General features: G+C 33.6%; 1 protein-coding gene and 1 long non-coding RNA gene across 2 annotated transcripts in view; both read left to right on the top strand.

Moving 5' to 3' along the window:
* Positions 1-22,405, top strand: part of LOC133532149 (diacylglycerol kinase 1) — a 255,031-nt gene that overhangs the window by 65,568 nt on the left and 167,058 nt on the right. The gene's annotated exons all lie outside the window — the stretch shown is intronic.
* On the top strand, positions 5,131-11,226 carry LOC133531999 (uncharacterized). Its single transcript, XR_009801630.1, has 2 exons — positions 5,131-6,200; positions 10,869-11,226. It is a non-coding gene; the product is annotated as an uncharacterized LOC133531999 (long non-coding RNA).

Here is a 22,405-nt window from a genome sequence, read left to right on the forward strand (position 1 = left end):
ATTCTATACACTGCGTCCAGTCCCCGGCGTAACTTCGATTGATCGTGACTCATAAGTCTCAAACATGTATAGTCAGACCAAGTCAAGTTGGCAGCGATTTTGATAGCCCAGCCTGTGCAAGAGTTAAGTAAACGTCACAAATACGAAGTTTGACGTTTAAAATAACACTTGCACTGTCGGGGCTGTCAAAATCACTGCCAAATTATATTGGTCCGACTCTATAATAATTCAGTCTGTATACGACCTACTGCTAATAGGTACAGTCAGTCAGTACAGTCCCCACACTGGCTCAATATGGGTCAGGGACTTCGCATACACCTTTGAATTTGTTCACGGATGATTTTGCTACACCGAAAAGAGTGGTAAATATCAAAAGATCGCTCATAAGTTGCGAAGAGCTCATTGCTATGAGCCAGGATTTGAACCCGCGACCTACGGATTGAAAGTCGACGTCAGATTACTCGGCTACCATCCGCTCAAACATTTATGAACACGAAATTAATCACCCGCAAAGTGAAGTCCATATTTCACCCTCGCCAAGCCGTCTCCGTGAGGTCCAATTTAGGAAATTAAATTTGCTAAATTACTTACGTGGGTGTAGGCTTATGTTCATGACAAAGACGATAGATGAATAGAGACTGTCAAACGTCAAGAAAAATTTAACGGGGTTGTTACATGGCAGTCGTTTTCGTAAATCACATGTGTCTAGTCCAATTCTTGAGTTGAGATTAACGGCCTGATTTGAAGAATGGGATACGATAGGTTCTGGTTTAGATAAGTTCTCATTTAAATATAGTTTGTATGTCGTATAATTGATAGAACCCGCTTGATTCGGGCAACCAATGTCACTTTGACTTTAGAAATATCGTAGATCTTATTGGGATCACAGCGGAATCGAAATAAACGTCAATTTTGACATGTCGTTTAGTTATCGATCTTTTAAAGATCTTTCCAAGTTTAAGATCTTGGAAAGATCGTATCTTAATTATTCTTCGAATCGGGCCGTAAGTTGCCGAACAAATCTTCTGAAAATACGCGGAAAAATAAATGTATGGGAGCCCAGCGTCCAGTCAACGTGTACCACTTCACTTAGTTTTAATAGTTCTTTGTTATTTAATGCACATATCAATTTATTCCGATTAAAGGATGCGTTTAGGGCAGCACCAATTTAGGAACTAACTTCGCCAAGATGGCGTCTCATACGAATGCCGAAGAACGAGACGGCAATAGGCTTTCTGCGCGTTGGCAAAGGATAGGTAATTTGAAGGAATTTGAACGTTTTCAGAAGTACCTACATTTAAAATATTAGGAAAATCTACCTTAAATAAAAATATAAAATTTAAAACTCAACAATACGAAAGCATTTTTACCCAAGTTCAAACGTTAATAGCACTCTGTATTAATAACTTGTCTCTGATTTGTACCGCTGTTTTTGTCGGAGTGCCTAAAACTGGCAGAATTTACGAAAATACTTTTATCGCGTCTGGTTTCCATAAATAGAATCCCATTTTTATTGGACAATGGTGGCTAAAAAGGGAAAATACAGATGGAAAGCATTGTGGTCGTCTCCCTGAGAGCCGTTTCACATTATCCGATCCGATATCGAATGTCGGATATGACCACAAGGAAGTAGAATTTTAAAAGTGACTTTTAATATTTATTTATCTATTCCATTCATAACTAGTCTGCGCTTTGAGCTGTAGACTTCGCTTTGCACTGAATATAATGAAAAAAATTTGAAAACAAACTATGTCACCCTTATTTGCCCATCCTGTATTTTAAAGATATTCTACGTTTATATTAAGACAACAAACAATTTCAATTATAGAACAAAAAAATATACTACTAAAGTTACAAACATTGTTACGTAAATAAGTATAAACATAACAATAAAAAATATGTGTACGAGCAAATGATAAGAAAAATAGATTTGTTCAATTTGAGTTTCCGACTGATTCTTCAGTTTGGTTAGTCTAGTCAACGAATACTATTATGCGCAAAAGCAAAGCTTCTATTGCAAACTAATCAGTGATAATGCAAATGCGTATTCTTTGTAAGTACCTAATACATTCCCTCAATAAATGGTAGGTGGGTCAAAATTATTTTCGCTGTCTTATTTCTGACCACTCTGTCACGCTCTTACGCTTTTTTTTTTTTAATTAGTCTTGTATTAAAAAAAAAACAAAACAACGGGTTGCACTCCGGGTGTGCTTGCAGAAGTGAAAACTTGAATATTAACGTTGTGCATTTTTGATAATTTGGAATGGTTAGGGAATAATTTTGCAAAACATTCCATGCCTAAACGAAACAGCAGGCGGAGGCATACATTTTTGCCGTGCGGTAGAAAGAGAGGGGGATACTTCCTCTCCTACGCCACGCCGGTGGTCTACTGGCTTCAATGACATTGTAACAATTTTTCGAACAGGTCACGTGTCCGTCTTACGAATTTTCAATCTGACGAATCTGTCAGTCACGTGACCTGTCGCTAGTTTAACATTTATTCCCCATCACAAAAAGTGCACAGCGCCGCTGAAGAAGTTTTCACTTCAAAAAAGTCGAGTACTAGTGTATGTATTTCTAGCTGTATATTACATTTACCATGAGAAAAAATAAATACTAAATTTCATTTCATACAAAAAGCTATACTCCGGCACATTTTTGGGGACAAAAAACAACACAACGAAAATGGTTTTACCTACTTAAATGTTATCACACCGAAATTATTCCTAACGGCCCGATTCGAAGAATGATTAAGACACGTTTAAAAGATCTTTAAAAGATCGATAACTAAACGACATGTCAAAATTGACGTTTTTTTCGATTCCCAATAAGATCTATCTACGATATTTGTAACGTTAAGAGCAATTCCTAGCTGAGCAACTTTTCAAATCTCGAATTTTTGAAGCTATGTTTCTGTCGCGATGCGGTGGGCGGGAGCCGGAGCTATCTAAGTGTGAGCGCGCACACACAGACGCGAGACTCGAGCGCTCGCTCATTGCGCGCCGTTGCGTCGACATGTCGACGTCGCCCGCGAGCCGGACGGAATTCATCCTGCGCTGCCCGAAGCAAGTTGTTTTTGGTCTCATATCACAGATCTCATATTTTGATCACATAATATTGTTTTTCATTTTTATATTATACTGTATCTATTAATTACCATATAGGTAAAAACTGCAAAAAAGAATGATGTCCCTGCTTCGGTCGTCGTCGTACAGTCAAGTGCAAAAATATGTATCGAAAGAATCTTCTCATAAATATGGTACTACGCTCTTATTACACTGGTATAAGATGCTATGAGACATATTTTTGAGTAAGATGTGTACACCCATATTTTTACACTTGACTGTACCTATCCGTGACAGTAAGTTGAGTGTGATCATGGTGTGTTGTGAAATTTTGTAAGTAGGTATAAATATATGGTTAAACTACAATCTATTTAACTTGTAGTACGATGGGGCTAAACTTGGGTCGCCTTATTGAAGAACCTATCGCAATGACAATCTGAGTAAAGTATGTTGGGGTAATGCCGGACAATTTTGGGACCAATTGAGAGAACTCGTGAAAAAACGTTTATTCAAGATCTCAGCACATGACAGATTCTTGAAGTACGGAGCAAATCGTTAAATAATAACCGTAGATTTGGCCTGAATTTTGGTAATCTTCAATATAGAACGGTTTCAGTTTTGTACCTGTGTAAAGATGAGACATACTTTTTTTAGGGTAACGAGTGTTTTGCCATCAAGGGAGAACATCGGATGGTGAAAAAAAGTTGCTTCTAATGGAAAGAGAATAAGATATCACAAAGAAATAGATCCGGTTTCTACCCTTTTCGAATGTATATAAATTGCAGCCACCAATAATTACAAACTTAAGTGTTGTTTTTATTTCGTATTTTTGAATCCGATCTTAACCCTGATACAAAAATTGGTAAAATTGTGGCTCTCAAACTTTGATACCTATGTCAGAAGGAAATTGTGGCTCCCAAACTTTGATACCTAATATAAGGCAATTTGATATGTAAACAATGTGCTAAGAAACCTCTTATGGTAAGGTTTACCCGAAGTAATAAAATAAGAAAAACGACTAAAATAATAGATAGGTTTCGAAGTTTTGACAATTTAAGATCTCGTGAACTGTACAGGTTTAGTGAAAGTGTAAATGTATTGTTTATTGAAAGGAATGTACTGGAAGATATTACGTGCTTAAGTAGGAGGGACAAAAATCGAAATAAAAAAATAATCGTGCCCAGTCATTTTTAATGAAGGTCGCCAAAAAAATAAGAATCAAACTTAGAAATCAAAAAGACTAAGTAGTTCTTTAAAAAGGTCAAGGTCATTGAGAGCCCATCTTGAAGTATGGAAAATAAGTAAAATTGCGATTTTGTTAGTATAATTTTGAAATTATATATATAGTTGATATACAATCTTTTTTTTTATAAAATGTAAGGATCGTATGTAAAGAGTAAAGTAAATATATAGGAAAAGGGAGCCATCTTGAAGCATTTTAAGGAAACTAATTTCGAAGCCCTATCTCTATTTTGTATCCGAAACTAGCTATGTATGTATGCGTGCACATCTACATATGCAAGTGTAGGTACTTTATTGCAAAAAAATTGCTCATTTGCTATCTATTTTACCCGATTTTGTTATAAAATTCAAGATGTATCATCATCCCTATACAATATAAATAATCTTTATTGCAAACCTCAATAAAAGAAAACAATACAAAAGAAAACAGAAACATAAGCACAGGTAAACAACATGCGGTCTTATCGCTAAAAAGCGATCTCTTCCAGGCTACCTTTGAGTTGCGGAAATTAAAAAAATGACATTGTCCGTAAGTAGGTGTACATACACATACATACAAAATAGACTCCCAAAATCTCTTCCTTTTGATTTACCGTCGCGTTGGTAGTGGTACTGGATAAAAATAATGGTACGAAAGTGTGATCAAGAAAACAATAAATGTGATAATTAAGTAGGTCAGTAGGTAAATTGAAGAAAATTTAAAGTTTGACAATCACTGCTGATTTTTAAATAGGTAAAGATCGGGTTGTTTCTCTCGGATCTTTACCTGGAAGGGCCAAGATCGGATATCGGTCTGCAGCAGTCCTAGGTCTGTTTTGATTGGATAGTTATATAAAAAATATCGAAAAAGAAATGGCAGTCGAGGCGCAATGAAATGGCATCTAACACAATGTTGCCAACATTAAAAAAAAATAAAGCCAAATTAGGGAGACATGAATGTCCTACGTTCTTCACCCGCATCCGGTATTTACTCAACATACCTACCTTAATCGTTGAACCGCCGCATTTCAAAATGGCCCTTATTTTGATATTGGCTAGCCGTATTGTAATACGGTGGATTATACAATACGACTGCGATACTTATATATAAATCCCCTCGTTAATGTAATTTCATTTTTGCTATCTAGTGGCAAACATCAAAGTAGTTATCTTTTACTTGTGACGCATAAGTGTGAGCAATGTAAAATACTATAAGTACTTATTTCTAAAAAAATGCCTTAATTATTGTGATTATACGTAGTAAAAGAAATTGTGATTAATTGATTATTAAATTCGCAAAATGCTGTCGTTTTATTTAAAATAATGAAATAATTAGACCAGTTCCGAAAGTACCGGGAAATCCCTGTTCCTATTTCCAATAGTACCGAAAATCCCGGTTCTTTAAAACAGTACCGGTTCTGCAATCCCTAAAAAGGATGTTATGCCCATCACTATTCCTTCTGTGTACGTATATTTATAAACTGTCTCCGCCTCCAATTCGTGCGATAAGGACAACTGCAGCTCGGACTAATATTCACTCGCAAAAAACTCAAAAATCGAGGTTTCGCTCTCGACTGTTTCCTCCTCCAAAACGCAACCAATCATTATGAAATTTTGGAAATTGCAAGAGGAAGAAATAATCTATGCCGCTATGTTTTGATTTTTTGGATATTTATTGTCATATTTGTATACTGTGCCTTTTTTTACAGCCAATTCAATTGAGCCGTTTTTGCGATTTTTGAGGCGCTGTAAGTTTCTTCAAAATATAATAATCCAAAAAAGCAAAACATAGCGGCACAGATATTGATGATATTGATCTTATTTGAAAAAATCATTGCTCTAGGTTCAAAATCCAGGGAGGAAACAGTCGAGAGCGTTTGTATGGAAAAATCACCACTAGGAATTCCTCTTAAAGTGACATTGGTTGTCCGAATCGAGCTGCTTCCGTCAATTATACGACATACAAACGATATCTAAATGAAAACTTATCGTTATCGTATCTGATTGTTCGAATTAGGCCTAAGTTATCCTAAAGTTTTTGGAGTAACCTAAGGGTTAAAGCTAGGCTTAATCTCAAAAAATACTTCGTTGAATGAAGTAGGCAGGGTCACGTCTCAAATATCGACACGAAAAAAGTTCCTAAAATATTTATACACGTCTTTATTGCCCATATATTAAGGTAGTGTTTACATATTTATGGCACATTTTTCGTACCGATATTTTCAGACGTGACTGTACCTAATAAGTCCTTCAAATACAGCACTTTTTAGGCTGCCATCTTCAATTCTCCATCGCTGAAGACGAACAACTGTAAATTGATTTCCAGTGAGATTGAAATTCTATTGATATTTTATTTTCGTTGCTGAAAGTTTTTTATTGTATCCGTTTCGGTTTAAAGAATTTTATTTCTCATAAGATTTTTTTAACAATTCACTTACATGAGAATTAGGAGTAAATAAGTTAACATTGTACGGGTGAGCGTATGCATGCGTATTTACATTCACATAATACAAACAAGTGCCTTAAATTACCTTAAAATATATACATATTTCTATAGTTTTCATTTAGTGTAACTACGCAAAAGGCAAAATTAAGAAATCATTCATGGGTAATTGTGTAAGATTTTACAATAAACTTCCTAATATTATAACTGAATTGTCTGTTAGTAAATTTAAAAATTATGTAAAACGTAAGCTTATCTCTAAAGCCTATTATAGCACACAAGACTACATGAATGATGAAACACCGTGGGATTAAGTGTGATTGTAAAGAATGAATTATTTATTGTTATGTTATTAATGATGAAATTGATAATTCAATGTATATATATACCGTATTTTTTGACATTTAGATTTTATTCTAGAAAGGTTCTAGACTAGTATTTTTATACAATTTTGATGTTTGACGATCTTTTTGTGAAATTCTTATTATTAAGTTTACCATATCTATAATAGTTCAATGTTTTTTTTAGAACAATAATAACTACATCAATAAATTGCTCTGATATTTAGATTAAGATAATATTTGTAAAATTTGACGATTTAAAAGTGCTTGTTGCTAGGCCTATTTAAATAAAGAATATTTTGACTTTGACTTGACTTTGACATTATTTCTGCACTAAATGGGGGTCATTGACAAACAACAAACTCATTAATTTACCTTAGTAGGATTAATCTTAGGTGTAAGAAAATAATTCTAGCCATACGCGACCATATGCCGCTCAGTACAAAATATAATTAGCGCAACTTTATTATTTTTGTAAATTTTTATTGGTAAAAAATGTGATCATATAATGTTATTTACTTTAGCATATTCGATACATAGACTTACATTAGTGGATTAGTGGTTTCGAAGGATCATCTTCCTTGCTGTTGAAACCGTATATTTTAATCTTGTGAATTTCTTTAGTACTTTACAGCTTAACTTTATTCACCGATAGATGGCATTAATAGTAGCGATTACGGAAATTTATTTTGGTTGTTTTTGTTGGTAATTAACACTAAAATATTTGTATAATTATTTGAAATAACTTGGATGTAATATTTTGCATTTAAAGTCACAAATTAGCAAATTGATGTTAAATAAAATTAATTACCAAATAAGTCAAAAGATGGCGCTTTGTTCCCAATGCGTGTTTTCTAGAATGTTCCCGGTTTATATACACCGTGTTTTTATTGAATTCTGTTGACTCCGGGGTATCGGTAAGTACGTTTAAGGAAAGTAAATGACATAGTTAATTTAAAAAAATATACCGTTTTTTTTTTTTTTTTTTTAATTTTAGTTAAAAGTAATTAAATGTTGCATATAGCGGTGTTGTAACAGGGGCATTACTCGTACATTTTAATCAACCAAACAATTGAAAACTGTGACATATCGATGTCATTTCGAACTTCAATCGTCCGAGATAGTACTTACGTCTAGTAGCAAATGTATCAACTCGTACTAAACACTAATCAATATGTAAACAGGCCCTAAGGCTAGTGTACACGCTCGTAGTGAAGTTATTTACCGATTTCGCAAACGAGTTTCTTAGTTTAAGAGGAATTCCTAGTTGCGATTTTTCCATACAAACGCTCTCGACTGATTCCTCCCTGGATTTTTAACCTAGAGCAGTGATTTTTTCAAATAAGATCAATATCATCAATATCTGTGCCGCCATGTTTTGCTTTTTTGGATTATTTTATTTTGAAGAAAGATACAGCGCCTCGAAAATCGCAAAAACGGCTAAATTGAATTGGCTGTAAAAAAAGGCACAGTATACAAATATGACAAAAAATATCCAAAAAATCAAAACATAGCGGCATAGATTATTTCTTCCTCTTGCAATTTCCAAAATTTCATAATGATTAGTTGCGTTTTGGAGGAGGAAACAGTCGAGAGCGAAACCTCGATTTTTGAGTTTTTTGCGAGTGAATTTCGGTCTGAGCTGCAGTTGTCCTTATCACACGAATTGGAGGCGGAGACAGTTTCTAAATATACGTACACAGAAGGAATAGTGATGGGCATAACATCCTTATTAGGGATTGCAGAACCGGTACTGTTTTAAAGAACCGGGATTTCCCGGTACTTTCGGAACTGGTCTAATTATTTCATTATTTTAAATAAAACGACAGCATTTTGCGATTTGACCACCTTTCGTATTATAATTTAATAATCACATTTTCTTTTATTACGTAGTAGGCAATTTTTTTTCGAAATATAGTATTTTACATTGCTCACACTTGTGCGTCACAAGTAAAAGATAACTACTTTGATGTTTGCCACTAGATAGCAAATTTAATGAAATTACATTGACGAGGGGATTTATATATAAGTATCGCAGTCGTATTGTATAATCCGCCGTATTACATTACGGCTAGCCGATATCAAAATAAGGGCCATTTTGAAATGCGGCGGTTCAACGATTAAGGTATGTTGGGTAAATACCGGATGCGGGTGAAGAACGTAGGACATTCATTTCCCCCTAATTTGGCTTTATTTTTTAATGTTGACAACATTGTGTAAGACGCCATTTCATTGCGCCTCGACTGTCAGTGTCCCCGCGTCGCTCAGGGAGTCGGGCTTGTGCTATGTGCAATCACAGAGAGCAAGGTAAATTTCGCGAATTCTTCCTTCTATCCGATCTTCGCTCTGTAATTTATTTTGCGTATTGTGATGAAACTGTGTTTATTTTTGTAATTGTGTTAACAGACCTAGCACTGCTGTAGACCGATATCCGATCTTGACCCTTCCAGGTAAAGATCGGACCAGAAACAATCAGATCTTTACCTATTTAAAAAACAGCAGTGATTATCAAACTTTAAATTTTCTTCAATTTACCTACTGACCTTCATTATCAAATTTATTGTTTTCTTGATCACACTTTCGTACCATTATTTTTATCCAGTACCACTACCAGCGCGACGGTTACTGACAATGTAATTTTTTTAATTTCCGCAACCCAAAGGTTGCCTTTTAACGATAAGACCGCATGTTGTTTACCTGTGCTTATGTGTATGTTTTCTTTTGTATTGTTTTCTTTTATTGAGGTGTGCAATAAAGAGTATTTATATTGTATAGGGATGATGATACATGTTGAAATTTATAACAAAATCGAGTAAAATAGATAGCAAATGAGCAATTTTTCGCAATAAAGTACCTACACATACGGATGCATATGTAGATGTGCACGCATACATACATTGCTAGTTTCGGATACAAAATAGAGATAGGGCTTCGAAATTAGTTTCCTTAAAATGCTTCAAGAGGGCTCTCTTTTCCTATATATTTAATTATTTACTTTACTCTTTACATACGATCCGTACATTTTATCAAAAAAAAAAGATTGTATATAAATAAATAATAATAAATAAATATTATAGGACATTATTACACAAATTGACTAAGTCCCACAGTAAGCTCAATAAGGCTTGTGTTGAGGGTACTTAGACAACGATATATATAATATATAAATATTTATAAATACTTAAATACATAGAAAACACCCATGACTCAGGAACAAATATCCATGCTCATCACACGAATAAATGCCCTTACCAGGATTTGAACCCGGGACCATCGGCTTCGTAGGCAGGGTCACTACCCACTAGGCCAGACCGGTCGTCAAAATCGTCTTATATCAACTATATATTGCAAAATTAAACCAACAAAATCGCAATTTTAATTATTTTCCATACTTCAAGATGGGCTCTCAGTGACCTTGACCTTTTTAAAGAACTACTTAGTCTTTTTGATTTCTAAGTTTGATTCTTATTTTTTTGGCGACCTTCATTAAAAATGACTGGGCACGATTATTTTTTATTTTGATTTTTGCCCCTCCTACTTAAGTACTTAATATCTTCCAGTACATTCCATTCAATAAACAATACATTTACACTTTCCCTAAACCTGTACCGTTCACGAAATCTTAAATTGTCAAAACTTCGCAACGTATCTATTATTTTAGTGGTTTTTTTTTATTACTTCGGGTAAACCTTACAATAAGAGGTTTCTTAGCACATTGTTTACTTATCAAATTGCCTTATGACATAGGTATCAAAGTTTGAGAGCCACAATTTTACCAATTTTTGTATCAGGGTTAAGATCGGATACAAAAGGGTAGACACCGGACCTATTTCTTTGTGATACCTTATTCTCTTTCCATTAGAAGCAACTTTTTTTCACCATCCAATGTTCTCCCTTGATGGCAAAACACTCGTTATCCTAAAAAAAAGTATGTCTCATCTTTACACAGGTACAAAACTAAAACCGTTCTATATTGAAGATTACCAAAATTCAGGCCGAATCTACGGTTATTATTTAACGATTCGCTACGTACTTCAAGAATCTGTCACGTGTTGAGATCTCGAAAAAACATTTTTTCACGAGTTCTCTCAATTGGTCCCAAAATTGTCCGGCATTATCCCAACATACTTTACCCAGATTGTCATTGCGATACGTTCTTCAATAAGGCGGCCCAAGTTTAGCCCCATCGTACTACAAGTTATATAGATTGTAGTTTAACCATAGGTATATTAAATTTATACCTACTTACAAAATTTCACAACACACCATGATCACTCCCAACTTACTGATACGGATAGGTACAGTCAAGTGTAAAAATATGGGTGTACACATCTTACTCAAAAATATGTCCCATAGCATCTTATTCCAGTGTAATAAGAGCGTAGTACCATATTTATGAGACGATTCTTTCGATACATATTTTTGCACTTGACTGTACAACGACAACCGAAGCTGAGACATCATTATTTTTTGCAGTTTTTACCTATATGGTAATTAATATCAATCAATCAATCAATCATTTATTATTTCGTCATCATAGGTGTAAAATACATTTAGTACAGGTGATAGGGTGTTTGGTATTAGGGTGTAATAGATACAGTATAATATAAAAATGAAAAACAATATTACGTGGTAACAACAAAAAGAACTTGCGTCGGGCAGCGTAGAATAAATTCCGTCTGGCTCGCGGGCGATGTCGACGGAACGGCGCGCAATGAGCGAGCGCACGAGTCTCGCGTCTGTGTGCGCGCACTCACACTTAGATAGCTCCGGCTCCCGCCCACCGCAGCGCGACAGAAACATAGCTTCAAAAATTCGAGATTTGAAAAGTTGCTCAGCTAGGAATTGCTCTTAATTTTAAAGAGGATTTTTTTCCTTTGTTGATTACTAAATCAATTACTTACTCGTACATATGAAAAAGCAATACTTTTTGCTGTACATAGAAAATGAAACAAGTTAGTAATAAAAACGGCAAAGTCACTATTTTGACTTAGTATTCCTTACTTATCAATACGAAAAATGTGCCAAAAATATGTGTACACTACCTTAATATATGGATAGGTAATAAAATCGTTTATACATATTTTTGGCAGTTTTATCGTATCAATATTTTCAGACGTGACCATACAATATCCCCATCTCAAAAAATACCCAACGCGGCTAAAGAAGTTTTCACTTCTAAAATTTTACAACAAAAAAAAATCGCCCCAAATAGTGGCAAAGTACTTTTATCAATTTGTCCTCTCCGAAGGAAGAGCATTATTTCTAACAAATTCCTAGTATTTTCAAAGTAAATGAACCCGTAAAAGCCCCCGGGAGGCCCTTAAGGACCCAATTGGGCATACAATGGAGCCTCTGGGCAAAGTCGACAAATTGTAGTTAGAAGGTCACTTCAAACTTTATGGAGTTAGATAGCTTTTCACAGTTGTATAAGGAGTTTTTAATGATAATTTATCTTAACTTGAAATGCTTCATTTTGAATTGAATTAAAAAAAGTTATTCGACTCGTCGACTATATTTGAGATGATTGAATTAAGATTCCGCATACGAAACTATAATTGCGTACTTTTCATTGCGCCCAACTCAACTAAAAGAAAAGTTTCGAATACGCTGTAGTCAACTTTAATAGTACATTACGATACAAGTGCGAAAAATAGGAAATTCGAAACGAGTGGTGTTTTAAATCGACACGAGTTGCGAATTACCTATTCGCACATGTATCGTACAACGTTTTACAGTACATATGGCCCTTTAAATGTTCGACATAGTAACGTAATATGCTAATTTTCGCACTAGTGCGGTAAAGTAGCACCACTCCCTTCGGTCGTGTTTTAATTTATCGCGACTAGTTTCGGATTTCCTATTTTTCGCACTTGTATCGTAATATATTTTTCTTTGTATTACCTCTATCACGTTGAAGTGGCACTTATCGATAACAGGACTGTAGTTGTTTTTATTTTGTCAAACACTTAGACGTCAACGTTCGTGCTACAAATATATCTAGGTATACTTACTATTTTGTATAAAAGCTATGGAAGAGTGTTCATTAGGGCCTAAACTAACTAAAATTATAAGATTGTATATTACGAGTATACACGTTGTATATTACGAGTAGGTCGTTGCTTTGTCACGTTCAAAAGACCAGACATACCTACTTATAAATACAAATTTGATACGATTAATATTTAATGTAAATAAACGCAAATGAAAAGGTAACCTCTAGCAAACAAAGAACTTTTTGTTTATTATGATACCTACATGAGAGTTGTAAGTCACCTTCATTTGTTCTAGGTGTATGTACGTGGGCAGCACAAAGGGTTCTTAGAATCTTAAGAACTGTATTATTAGGCTATACATGTTGTTTTTCTCAATCCTTTTTGGTGATGAAATCGACATTTAATTTATTTAGATGAAAATATGTGACAAAAAGTTATAAAATAGGTACACTTTCAAGAATAATAGACGTAGGTTTTAGTGCTATAAAATAATTCAAAAAGATTTTTTTGTTTTAGTTTTAATGGGTTTCGATTTCAATCCCTTAGTTTTGTAATGGTTTTGTAGCTGATCATATTAATAGCAACGACCTAAGAAATATAGTATCCCATATTTACTTCAGAGTTCACTGTCTTCCAGATATTAGGCATCAAAGTTGAACAATTTTGGGCAAAAACTGGTTTTCTGGCCATAACTTTTATGGTAATTAGTTTAAAATTAAAATCTCTGACCAGTTTTTAGAGACGTCAAAGACGAGTCCAAACGTGTACATTTCGTACATGTAAAATACTTCACCACAATCGAGTAACGAAAGAAGTGTTTTATTTGACAATGTTTAAAAAAATAATAAAACAATAAGTGTTCATTTCTTTCTAAATCCGGCAGACCAAAATGGAGATAAAAGATTGAAGAACCGATAGCCGTTTCTCTTATAATTCTATCTATAGTGAAAATTTTGTACAATACTTATGAAAGTGAATAAATAAACCAACAAAAAGTAATTTCATATAACAAACGATACTATAATTCAACACGAACACATAATTTCAAAAATAATGCATGTTTGCATTGCAAAGGTTTTTGATGATTATTTATATATCAAAATACACGACAGAACCCCAATAAAATGGCGTAATGTCTTCATTTTACTTTATTTGTGGCACATCAAAGAGCAATACTTTATTTCTCGGTTTGATGCAGAATATACAGACGGACAAATTATTATTAGTAGGGAAAGTAGGACGCATTCTGTTTAAAGGTGAGAGATCTATCGCTGTCGTTGGGATTTTATTTATGCAATATTTGATTTACTTCGTGGAGTTATTCTTGTTTTATGGATTTTTTATCGGATTTTTAGGGTTCCGTACCAAAAAGGTTAAAAGAACCCTTATGATGTGACTGTGTTCGTCCGTCTGTCACATCGCTAAACATCTCGAGATCTATCTATATATAAGCTATCGATTTGAAATTTGGAATAGTTAGGAACAAAGCTAACCCATAAACCTAGAAAGTGTTATTCATTTTTTTTCTTATTCACCATGGAAAATGCTCAATATGAGGGCAAAATTACAAAGTTTAGAAATAGAAATAGAAATATATTTATTTGCCATTAAATGTGGTACAAAAAGGTGGTACATTATTTTTATTTGAGCCATACACATTTAGACTTTAAAAAGCCATGCAAATTGTTTTATACAAAATTTAAGATTAATTGACATAATTATTTTAATCAAAACATGCATTATTAAACTTGTTATAAAGCCGTTAAGTCATAAACGTGGACTGTTACTAATACAAACAAATTATAAAATTTACAGTCCATTATCGAAAAATTCCTTCAGACTGTAGTAACACTTGTCAACAAGAAAAGAGTACAGTTTGTTTTTAAATTTATTGAGTAGTAGTTGTTTAAGCTCATCAGGCAGTCTGTTAAATATTTTAACGCACATTGCGTATCAACTTTTGTTTTTCATGACTGTATGCATTTTAGGGAGTACTAGCCTGTCAGGATATCTAGTATTAAAATTGGTTATATCTCTTTTCATGACGAACATATCGGGGTGTAATTTGACAAATACACAGACTTCGTATATATAAATCGAGTGAACCGTTAACAATTTCAGTTTAATAAAAGAACTTACACAAGATGTTCTTCTAGGCATGTTGCATATTGCTCTAATGCATTGTTTTTGTGCTATAAGGGCATGATTTACATAAGATGAATTTCCCCAAATCAATATACCGTACCTTAAATTGGATACAACAAAAGCATGATACGCCATTATAGCGGTTTTCATATCAGTTATGCGTGTCAATCGCCATAAAACATATACAAATCTATTAATTTTTGAGCATACTTTATCCACATGCATTTTCCAAGTACATCGATCATCCAGGGAAAACCCTAAGAACGTAGTGGTATCACATTCTACAAGAGTCTGTCCGTTGTAAGCTATATGCAATTTCTCCTTCTTACCTCTAGTATTAATAAACTGGATGTACTTTGTTTTATCAACATTAACTTGTAAATTATTATCATTTAACCATTTAATTATATCAGTAATAGCATTATTAATAACATTCTCATAATTTCACTTACAAGGTTCAGTGGAGCATCGGAAACAAAAATACACATAAACATAGGCGCTTAATATTATTACGAGACGCAACGAAGACCATGTCGTGAAAAAGGCGTTGGCCCTCCAGGAGACCAAAAGAGGACCAGGATGCCGGCCTGCTACCTGGTGGTCCACCGTATCAAAGGACGATCGAGCCCAATCACATCCACAGACAACCCAGGACAGAAGAACCTGGCGCATGAGAACGAGGAGAGCTGACTGCAAATAATGGGAGAAAGGCAAAGGAAACGAAGAAGGCGCTTAATAGATAAAGATAGTTTATTATTCAAGTAGGCATATTACAATACGCTTATGAACGTCAAATAAAGCTACGCCGGCTCTTACCCTACACCTCTGACCCGAGAAGATTTAAATCCCCCCTCAATAGGGTTGTTTCCAATTTTTAGAAACACTTGTATTACGTTCTATATTAACTAAAAGTTGCCCTGAAATTCAATTTTTATACTAAAAACGGCTTTAAATATGTTAAATTAACAAAATATATTTTGAATGATGCTTTCACGCCCAAAACGCTCTTTGAAAATTGTGTGACGTCACAGTTTACGGTTTGACACATAACTACATACACACGTAGAAGATACGAACTGTCAACTGACATGTGTCATTTGTTGTTTATCGCCTAACTGTCAACAGTGTCAATCCGAGAGTTGTGACGTCATCAGAATCTTCAATGACGTTTCGAGTTTGGTCACGTGACGTGTGCCAAAGGACATTTTAAATTCAATATTTACAAAAATATGGTCATTACAGGTCCCCTAAAAGTAGTTTAACATGTTCTTATAATCCAAAAGAATTTATTGGGATACAATTCTGCCCTAAGATTTGTAAATGGAAACAACCCTATTGGAGGGTATCCCAATAGGGACCGGTAAGAAACTCGGCGGGACACATATTTTCAAGACATTACATCTTAAAATGAACATGCATTAAATAAGAAAAAAAAATCACAATTTAGATTACTCAATTTAGACCGCTTGTTGTTTACCTCTTCTTAATGTGTTGAATTATTTGTATTGAATTATTTGTAAAGAGTATTTGTATTGTATTGTATTAGTATAGAAATCATGCAATTACATACAGTAGCTACTTTTCTTAACAGATTTTTGAAAAAAAAAATACAATATACTTCTGGTCAAAATCTTTCGTGTTTATTGTTACATGAGCAATCGCAAGTTTGTACGGAACTCTCGGTGCGCGAGTTAATGAATTGGCACTTGACCGTTTTATTTATAAAGTAATAACTTATATAACAGGAAATGACGGCGTGTTGGAAATATTGCTATCAACACCTTAAATGATGCTCATCTCATTTTTTTAAGAAGAAAAAGGTTCAAAGAAGGTAAAATTGGGAAAAGGGAACTGTCTGCTTTATTCTTGATGAAAACGACAAATAAATATATTTTATATGGTGAATATACAATTTTATGGTTTGCTTTTAATGGAAAACGCGTTTTTTTTTGTAAGAGAACTTGTTTACCATGAGAAGTACCTAATCGTCGACAATAATACTAGATTGTACTCGTAAACCAAGGGATAAAAGGCACCCATTTCTGTCGAGGTAGTTTGGCCAATAGTCCGAGACTGAAATGGTGCCTTTCACCCGAGTTAAACACTCTACTTTTCATTTCGAAAATTCGGTAGTATTTCTTGAGGGTACTTTCAATTAACCATTTAGGTAAAAATATTGTTATTTATGGAATGGAGAGTTAGTTATCAGAATGGAAATTTATAACTAATCTATTTAAAACCAAAATTTTAATTGCTTATCTAAAAAAAAAATGAAAAAAATTGTACTTAGAAAGTACAGTGCTCTAGAGCAGAAAAGTATTCTGCACACGTTTTAGATCAACAACGACCCACTTTCAGAGAATGAGAAATGAAGAATAATATAACTACATCAATTATACAGATCGCTGAAAATGTTAACTATGGGTTTCAGACAATAATTGATGATCAAACGAACTTCTTGAAGTGAAGTTCGATCGATATTATATGAGTCACTTCATTTGAAGATATAATTTTATATTAACCATGTAGTTTCCCTATTGTACAGATAGCATCGCACACATTTAAGAGTAACTATTTTGATTAAAACTGTGAAAACCAACCTCCGCCCACTTCCGCTTACTGGTTACCTGCGTGCGGCGACCGCTGCGCTCTTCATTATTTTTAGAGAAGGCAAGAACCAAAACTTATATCAGGGTTCTAGGGTGGGTGGGACCTTATATTATATCTTCAAATGAAGTGACTCATATAATATCGATCGAACTTCACTTCAAGAAGTTCGTTTGATCATCAATTATATTTCGTCACTTCATTTTTCAGATATAATTTTATATTAACCATGTAGATGTTTAGAGATATAAGTTTTGGTTGAAATAAGACAAAAGCTTTGGCTGTCTGAGTGCCTAGTTTAAGTTAAGACGTTCCTCCTAACTCCACACACCACAATGAAAAAAAACTTCTCAATGTATATTATGCCATGCCAATGACCGCAGGATTTTTATTTTAATTACTGTACGTTACGTATACACCGTACTAACATTAGAAATATATTATTAAAAAACATCATAGTGAGACACTAAAAACATATATCTATCTTAGTCCGAAGTAAAATAAGTCATTCGGGTGAAATTTATTTGTTAATGTTAACCATGGTGATAACCCGAAATGTTTTTTTTTTTTTTTTTTTTTTATCTGACCTACTGTATTTGCAGTTAGTATCCTTGGTATGACATATTTATAATATAGTTCACGTTTCAAAATCAAGGTGATATTTAAACAGTTATTATAATAAACACAAATGGGTGGAAAAACAATTAAAAACTTATAAATAAATATTATAGTTTAATATTTCAAATTATTAGATTATATAAGTTAATAGCAAGAATTTATTTATTATCAGGTGCTAGGGATTTATTTTGATCTGAATTTATTTATTTTCAATTTCTAGGGATTTATTTTGATAAGTTGTATTAAGTTAGTGTCCCAAATGTACCATATTTTGATGTTTTGAGTTATATGATTTAAAACCGTATTTCAGCAGTCGTTTAACTTTAACCAATTCTGTAATAAAAGAAAACAATCTGATGATCCTTTTTCATGAAAACACATGATACTATTTTAATTGACTGCTAAAGAAATCCAGAAGTATGGTAAATTAAACTGAACCAAAATTAAATCAATGCTTTAGCGAATAACTGTCTAACGGGTTGTGTTTTAAGCCATCAAGTAATTGAAGTTATTATCGCTGTATCCCACCTGCGCAGAGTAGCCCACCTGCGTAGACTGCAGACCAAGTTCAGGACATAACATGTGTACTATACACAAGTATACTGTGCCAATTGAGTTATAAAGCCTTGTTTAAAAGCATAAAGAAAGTTTAGGTATGAAGGTTCAAAATAAAAAGTACATATTAGGTATATACACATGATATATATATATTGTAACACGCCTATTAGGATATCAAAACAAAGCCTAATAATCACGTTTCAATTTGTTGTTCACACTGAAACATAATTCACTAAGATTCTATACACTTTGTGGTCTACTTTACATTCAGTTTAATTCGATTACAAAAAGTAGAATTAATTCATAAAACGTCCTTTTATGAATGTGTGAAAGTTCACTAGCGGTCCTTGTCTGCGATACGGAATTAAAGAAGACAGGCGGTACTACTATTGATATCAACTTTAGACTCGTCTAAGAGTAATAACTAAAATAAGACCTAATTTATGTTAACGATACAACCCAGCATTACCTCCAGACAGGGTGGGTTACGCTGTGTTCACTGAGCAGCTGGCGACAATGAGAAAATTCAGTTATTAGGCTCATGCACACGCAAGTTGGCTTACAGCAGCTCCTGCTGAACGAATAGTGATACAACGGCCTACAAAGACTTACGCGGCCTAGCGCGTTTTAAGATTTTTAACTTAAAAATAATAGTTTTTTATTTTACTTTTCTCCAAAACGTGTCTAACGTCATTGAAATTCGTTAAAATCTCTGATCTATTCAAGAAGAAATATACTTCGGATATTATCAAATGTAAAAATCCATCATGTTCTTGAAATATAAGAAATATATGAACGTGCATAATTCCATATGCTTTCGGTTAAGTTATGAAAAAATAAATTTATAAGGCTACTATAACTACTACTCAACTTTCGAAGTTATTTCTTATATAAGATTAGAATTTACCCAAATTCAAATGTTTATTATTGCGCTCATATTGCATACAATAAAATAGGGCAAGGGCCAAGGCCCATTAATGACATCGGAATATATTTATAAATTAATTTTATATACCTTATGTATATTCGAGCTACTCGTATTACGGTGCTTAGTTAATAATAACCAGTTAAACCTGAGTAGGTAAAGTCAGCGTACAACAAACATGATCAGTAAGTCTTTTCATTTGAATAAAGATAAATAAGATGAACTTTTTTTCTTTTTTTTTTTTTAATATTAATGACAGCATGACACGTTTGACCATATTTGCACAAATATCGGTGCTGTAGCTGCTATTCTCTCAGCGCAAACTAAACTAGCACAGCAATCAACCACGATAACAATAACAATCCACAGTATTTCAGGTATTAAGCATCAAATCTCAAATGCCCTCTATTTTTATTTTATCCAAATATTCGCTCTGTCGGTAACGAAAGACTGAGACGTAATGTTGTATATTTTTATAATGTATTAAAAAAAATACACTTATAGAACTGACATAATAAAATAGAAAATGTATTTGCTGTATTGCTACTGTGGTTGTATTGTGAGTTTAGAAAACAAATATTATATTTAGTGATTCGGTTTTAATTTTATGAATGACTATATTAATTATGATACTAAATGTATATGTAAATATATTTCAAACTTAGCAAAAACGTATTGCATAACCGTTTTGAGTGTTTTAAGTCTAGTGAACGTATTGCATAGTACCATCGCATTAATGATGGCTGAAAGAGTACCGCGACCGACACATGAGAGTTGAACCATACATTAATTTATTAATTTTATACGATTTCTATTACCTATTTAATAACTTAGTTATTTAAGTAGTAATCTGAGGGGTAATCCTTTAAAGGATAATCAGAGGGTAATCGTCTTGTTGTTTTAATACAATTAAATAAATATATGAATAGGTATTTACCTAGTTACCGATTATTTACAATCATAAAAATAAACACTCAATATCTGTGAGAGATGCGAACAAAATTTATTAATAAGTGCAACTCGCCAAAATGAAGAGAAAACCGCTTTCTGATTAACTCAGATGGATGGTACTCTAGTGGTGCTTGACACTGAGTTCTTGCAAATTGTTCTAGTAAATTGTGATGAAAAAACTCGTTTTCCTCTAATTCAATTGAAGTAAGTGTACTTATTATAATTTAATGATTCAATTGAATTAATTATCCAATATAACTTTAAGAAAAAATCTAATTTTCAAACAGATAATAAGTACTTACTGGCATCGCCTATGAGCGACCAGGACAATTACTCATTTATTATCAAGTTTTGTTATATCTTATTCTGAGAAATAAAGATTCTTAAAGCTGATATTATAAATAGGTATATTTTTATATAAGTATTCATTTGGTTGACTCTTTTTTATGCGATTTAATATAGGAGTAAACCAAAGTTGTTCAAGTTTTATCGCCCATAACATTATTGACGTACGTAGCCATATTTTTATAGTTCGATTTATGAATGTTTCTGCATATCATAATCATTTAAAAATCGACACCAAAATGTAAGCACTCTCAGGGCACCACTATACATATTAACAAGATATTTTATCAAGATTAAGTTTAGAAATTGCTTTCAAATTCACTACACGTCTTTTATAACATATAAGAGTTTAAATATTGTACGTCAGAAAGAATATACTTTAAATAATACTGTGACGTGATGTAGGTACACGTAGCAATTCCCACTTTTAGAGACAAGTTATACCTACCCAATGTATTAATATTATATTTTTGTGGGTAGTGTAGTATAGAAACAATGTACTATTGTGTTAAATACAACATTTGTGAGTCGCTTGTTGATTTACATTCAACCTATGGGCGGGGATTCATACTTCTTTTTTCATTTAATACCGCACTATGGGTTAGGTGTGAGTAAAATTTGGATATATTTTAAGTGTTGGGCCATCTAAAACCAAATAAAAAGAAAGCCTCCCTCGGCTTTATAACACAACATGATTCCCATTTTTAAGGCAATAAATTTCCCACAAAATATATGGGTATTATGAAAAATGCACCAATATGAATGTCTAGGCCCTTTGTTTCGTTGTGCGTTGTGCATTATCCGATCTTTTGGTTCACGACCAATCGCCGCGCCGGGCGAAATCGGTGTTCGAAATACGAACAGACTTTCGTTCGTGTTGGTTCACGACCAACCCCCAGGATGATTTTTTATGCCTTTGTTTCGTTGTGCGTTATCCGATCTTATACCTTCGTGTTGGTTCACGACCAACCCCCGGGCGAAATCGGTGTTCGAAATACGAACAGACTTTCCTTCGTGTTGGTTCACGACCAACCTCCAGGATGATTTTTTCCATCGTGTTAGTTCTCGACTAACCTCCAGGATGTATGTATGTCCTTCAAGTTGAAGGATTGCACAACGATTATAAAAACAAATATATGTATATTGCACAACGAATTCAATGAAATCTCACAGCTAACACCATAGTAGGC

Source organism: Cydia pomonella, chromosome 26, assembly GCF_033807575.1.
Source record: "Cydia pomonella isolate Wapato2018A chromosome 26, ilCydPomo1, whole genome shotgun sequence".
NCBI lineage: Eukaryota > Metazoa > Arthropoda > Insecta > Lepidoptera > Tortricidae > Cydia > Cydia pomonella.